This window comes from Pongo pygmaeus, chromosome 10, assembly GCF_028885625.2.
Source record: "Pongo pygmaeus isolate AG05252 chromosome 10, NHGRI_mPonPyg2-v2.0_pri, whole genome shotgun sequence".
In the NCBI taxonomy this organism is placed as follows: domain Eukaryota; kingdom Metazoa; phylum Chordata; class Mammalia; order Primates; family Hominidae; genus Pongo; species Pongo pygmaeus.
The window spans coordinates 8,843,274-8,849,274 of NC_072383.2; the positions used below are offsets into that span (position 1 = coordinate 8,843,274).

General features: G+C 46.3%; 1 pseudogene; it reads left to right on the forward strand.

The window, feature by feature from the left end:
- The first annotated feature begins 3,969 nt into the window (after nt 1–3,969).
- On the forward strand, nt 3,970–4,605 carry LOC129009915 (proline-rich protein 13-like; annotated as a pseudogene).
- Nucleotides 4,606–6,001: the final 1,396 nt, after the last annotated feature.

Consider the following 6,001-nt stretch of genomic DNA (forward strand, 5'->3'; position numbering starts at 1 on the left):
GATCATGGCTAACTGTAGCCTCAAACTCCTGGCCTTAAGCGTTTCTTCTACCTCAGTTTCCCAAAGTATTAGCATTATAGGAGTGGATCACGTTGTGGGGCCCCACAGTACAGAATGTTTTATAATATCCAGGAGACCCGAGGGTTACAGAAACCGAACAGGTTGTAATCTTGCAGAAAATCAGATGTGCTGATCAAATGTCTCTCTCCTCATTAGCCTTCTGGGATGTGTGGGAGGTGGGGACGATTTGAAAGAAAGGATAAGGTAGCTGGGTGCAGCGGCTTACGCCTGTAAGGCCAGCATTTTGGGAGGCCAAGGTGGGCGGATTGCTTGAGCCCAGGAGTTTGAGACCATCCTGACCAACATGATGAAATGCTATCTCTACAAAAAAATATAAAAATTGCCTGTAAGCCCAGCTACTCAGGAGGCTGAGGCAGGAGAATCGCTTGAATCCAGGAGGCGGAGGTTGTGGTGAGCCGAGATTGCGCGATTGCACTCCAACCTGGGTGACAAGAGCAAAACTCCGTCTCAAAAACAAAAAACAAAAATTAACCAGGCATGGTGGTTCATGCCTATAGTCCCAGCTACTTGGGAGGCTAAGGTGGGAGAATCACCTGAATATGGAGAGGGTGAGGCTGTAGTGAGCCATGATGGAGCTACTACACTCCAGCCTGGGTGACAGAGCAAGACCCTGTCTCAAAAGAAAAAAAAAAAAAAGGATGAGATATCCTAGACTTTTTTTTTTTTTTTTAACTGGAAAAGTGGTCACTTTACAAACAGAACAGTGGGTTCCATATTGCCTGTGTTAACAGATGTGTTATTGTCTATATTAACGTAAGTACAAAAAGACTTCCCAAGAGAGAAATGAGAGTATTAAATTGTTATTGCTGCTGTAACAGATTACCACAATCTTAGTAGCTTTAAGCAGCACACATTTATGACCTTACGGTTCTGGAGGTCGGAAGTTTGAAATAGGTTTCACGGGACAGCAGCCAGAGTGCTGGCACACCCATGCTGCCTCTGGAAGCTTAGAGAAGAATCCTGTTCCTGTCTTTTCTAGTTTTCAGAGCTGCACTCCTTGCTTTCCTTGGCTCATGGCCTCCTCTTTCCTCTTTGAAGGCCACAGCAACGCATCTATAAATTTCTCTGCTTCCATCAGCACATCACATTGTGTCTCTCGGATCTCCTGCCTCCCTCTTATAAGGACTCTGTGATTACACTGAGCCCATACAGACAATCCAGGATAATCTCCCACCCATCTCAAGATCCTTAATTTAATCATGTATGCAAAGTTTCTTCTGCCACATAAAGTAACATTAATGGGATTAGGATGTGGACATCTTGGGGACGATTATTCAGCCTACCGCAGTGGCATGGATTTTTTTTTCTTTGAGATAGAGTCTCACTCTGTTGCCTAGGCTGGAGTGCAGTGGCAAGATCTCGGCTCACTGCACACTCCACCTCCCAAGTTCAAGAGATTCTCCTGCCTCAGTCTCCCAAGTAGCTGGCATTACAGGTGCTCACCACCATGCCCGGCTAATTTTTGTGTTTTTGGTAGAGATGGGTTTCACCATGTTGGCCAGGCTGGTCTCAAATTCCTGACCTCAAATGATCCACCCACCTCAGTCTCCCTAAGTGCTGGGATTTCAGGCATGAGCCACAGCGCCTGGCCTGGCATGGATTTTTTTTTTTTTTTTTTTTTTTTGTGATGGAGTTTCGCTTTTGTTGCCCAGGCTGGGAGTGCAATGGCACGATCTCAGCTCACTGCAACCTTCTGCTCTCGGGTTCAACCAGTTCTCTTGCCTCAGCCTCCCGAGTAGCTGGGATTACAGGCATGCGCCACCACGCCCGGCTAATTTTTGTATTTTTAGTAGAGATGGGGTTTCACCAGGTTGGTCAGGCTGGTCTCGAACTCCTGACCTCGTGATCCACCCTCCTCAGCCTCCCAAAGTGCTGGGATTACAGGCGTGAGCCACCGCGCCCGGCCAGCATGAATAATTTTAAGGAAAATAATTCATAAACTCAACTTCCAAAGGCACTTTCCCAAAACTGCCCATGGGTGTGAAAAGAGTGAAGCAGTCAAGTTGTTTCTTCCTTTTCACCTCCTCTTTCACAATTGCCTCCTCAAGCTTTTCGAAAGAAAGACTTGCCTCCAGCTGGGCTCAAGCCTGTAATCCCAGCTCTTTGGGAGGCCAAGGCAGGGGATCATGAGTTTAGGAGTTTGAGACCAGCCTGGCCAGCATGGTGAAACCCTGTCTCTACTAAAAATAAAAAAATTGGCCGGGCAATGGTGGCACATTGTCTGTAATCCCAGCTACTCAGGAGGCTGAGGCAGGAGAATCTCTTGAACCTGGGAGGTGGAGTGTGCAGTGAGCCAAGATCTCACCACTGCACTCCAGCCTAGGTGACAGAGTGAGACTCAAAAAAAAAAAAATTCAGTGAAGTTACTATAACAAGAACTTTTCCCTTTCTATCTACCTTTTCTTTTCTTTCTTTTTCTTTTTTTGATACAAGGTCTTACTCTGTTGCTCAGGCTAGAGTGTGGGACACAATCACAGCTCACTGCAGCCTGCAACTCCTGGACTCAAGCTATCCTGCTGCCTTAGTCTCCCAAGTAGGGGGGACTACAGGTGCCCACCACTATGCCCGGCTAATTTCTGTATTTTTTTGTAGAGACAGGGTTTTGCCATGTTGGCCAGGCTAGTCTCGAACTCCTGGGCTCAAACAATCCACCTGCCTTGGCCTCCCAAATTGCTGGGATTACAGGCCGTGAGCCACTGCACCTACCCCAATCTATCTACTTATTCATATATGTCATTTATACCTATCAGACAAAAAAAGGGAATATAATTGATATGAACCCTAGCCCATTCTAGCAATAAATTCTAACTATTCAACCTTGCATATATGAACTAATTATAAGAAGAAAAGAAAAAAGACCAGGTGCGGTGGCTCACACCTGTAATCCCAGCACTTTGGGAGGCTGAGGTGGGTGGATCACAAGGTCAGGAGTTTGAGACCAGCCTGGTTAACATGGTGAAACTCCATCTCTACTAAAAGTACAAAAATTAGCTGGGCGTGGTGACACTTGTGGGTAATCCCAGCTACTTGGGAGACTGAGGCAGGAGAACTGGTTGAACCCGGGAGGTGGAGGTTGCAGTGAGCCAAGATTGCACCACTGCACTCCAGCCTGGGCAACAGAGTGAGACTTTGTCTCAGAAAAAAAAGAACAAGAAAAAGAAAAAAAAGACTTCTACATGACATCCATTTAATTGAGCTTCATTTCCTTTTTTGTTTAATAATAATGTATCAAAATTTTCATCATTATTGTTTTCATCTAATTATGTACCATTAATAATTGTAATGATTACTGAGTCTGGAATGTGCTGTCAAGACACTTCGACCTTTAGGATGACAAGTGATTTCTTTTCTTTTTTTTTTTTGAGATGGAGTTTCATTCTTGTTGCCCAGGCTGGAGTGCAATGGCGCGATCCCAGCTCACTGCAACCTCTGCCTCCCAGGTTCAAGCAATTGTCCTGTCTCAGCCTCCCAAGTAGCTGGGATTACAGGCATGTGCCACCACGGCTGGCTAATTTTTGTATTTTTAGTAGAGATGGCCTTTCACCATGTTGGTCAGGATGGTCTTGAACTCCTGACCTCAAGTGATCTGCCCACCTCAGCCTCACAAGGTGCTGGGATTACAGGTGTGAATCACTGTGCCCGGCCGTGATTTCTTTTTTAAAAAACATATTTTATGGGGAGAACGCATCAAGCCCAGGCGGCGGTGGAAAGAGACAGGGTTTCACCATCTTGGCCAGGCTGGTCTCAAACTCCTGACCTCATGATCCACCCGTCTTGGCCTCCCAAAGTGCTGGGATTACAGGCATGAGCCCCTGTACCCAGCCAGAAAAGAGACATCTCTTATGTGGAAGTCGTGGTAGTTCTGCAGGCTGGAGGACACACCTAAACATGAAATTTCAATGCCTGGCACCAGGGCCAAATCCATATCCCCCCAACATCGGGTACCCTGGAGGTTCCAATCCTGCCCACCCACCACCTATCAACTTACCCTTTCCCCCAGGCCCCTGTCCTCCTCCCCCAGGAGCTCCCCAGGGCAATCCAGCTTTCCCCCCAGGTAGGCCCCCTCAGCCTGTGCCACAGCCAGGGTATCCAGGATGCCAACCCTCGGGTCCCTACCTTCTCCATACCCACCGCCTGCCCCTGGAATGCCTGCTGTGAATCCTTTGGCTCCTGGCATGGTTGGACCAGCAGTGGTAGTGGACAAGATGCAGAAGAAAATGAAGAAAGCTCATAAAAAGATGCATAAGCACCACAAGCATGGCAAGCATTCCTCCTCCTCTTCCTCCTCCTCTTCCATCAGTGATTCTGACTGAATACAGGCCCTGGACCCTTCCCTCAAGTCTCACTAGTTCTGCTCTCCCATCAAGCTTCAGATGCCATGTCGTACCGGGGGAAAGTGGCTCTTGTGCTCCCCACCCCTACCCCCACCTGAGCCTCACCCTGCTGTTCAGCCCTGAGCAGCTAGGGAAAATGGAAAGAGAATTGCTATGGCCTGGCCATCTTCTTGCTGCTTGGATAGATCATATAGCTAATGAGTTTAGCAAGGGAGTTATTTTTTGAAGGTGATGAACTAAATGTTGAAGACAAGTTTGAGATCTGCAAAATGTGATTTTTTACTTCTGCTTATAATACTTGTGATTGGGAAGGTTTGTGGAAATTTAATTATGATGTAAAACCTCTATCTTTTTTGTAATGTTGGCATACTTGGGGAATTTAGTGGCAAATACATTCCCCAGCAGGCCTTTTGTTGGTTGCACTAACTGCAAGGTTGCTGGGAAGTAGAATCTGTTTGGTCGATGAGCTTTGACTGCTGTTTTGGAACCTTACCTCTCCTCCTTAGCCCAATATGCTGTCTCAGGTCCTATTCTCATTCTTCAGCTCTCAGTCCAAATAAAGTTATTTCTCCTGGAAAAACAAAATTATGGATGTAGTTTCAGTTTAGTTTCTAGTTCTGCAGGTCAGAAGTCTGAAATGGGTTTCACTGGGCTGAAAAGAAGTTGTTGGCAGGGCTACACCCTCCTTAGGCTCTAGGGGAAAAGGTGATCAATCCAAGCATGAAATAGATTATGATAAAATCTGTGAGAAAAATGGAATGTAAATACTAGATCAAGGAGGAAAAATGACAAAATTTTAATGCTAAAAAATAACACTTTGATTAAAATAAAGACCTTTTTAGCTGCTGTGGTGTCTTGCGACTGTAATCCCAGCACTTTGGGAGTCTTGAGGTAGGAGGATTGCTTGAGCCCAGGAGTTCAAGACCAGCCTGGACAATATGGCGACCCACTGCCCAACCCATAAAAACAAACAATCAAATAAATAAATACTTTTTCATGTATTTTTTAATTAGGTGATAGCCTCTGGCCTCTGTCTTTTACGTGTATTCTACTGAATATATTTATAAGAATGATGTTCAGGCTGGGTGCAGTGGCTCACGCCTGTAATCCCAGCACTTTGGGAGGCCAAGGCAGGCGGATCACCTGAGGTTGGGAGTTCAAGACCAGCCTGACCAACATGGAGAAACCCTGTCTCTACTAAAACCACAAAATTAGCCTGGCGTGGTGGCACATGCCTGTAATCCCAGCTACTTAGGAGGCTGAGGCAGGAGAATCACTTGGACCTGGGAGGCGGAGGTTGTGGTGAGCTGAGATCGCGCCATTGCACTTCAGCCTGGGTGACAGAGCAAGACTCCACCTCGAAAAAAAAATACAAAAATCAGCTGGGTATGGTGGTGTGCACCTGTAATCCCAGCTACTCGGGAGGCTGAGGCAGGAGAATTGCTTGAACCTGGGAGGTGGAGGTTGCAGTGAGCCGAGATCGCACCATTGCACTCCAGTCTGGACAATAGAGTGAGACTCTGTTTCCAAAAAAAAAGAATGATGTTTAATTTAAAATCAATCTTTTTTTACAAATTTGCCAGATA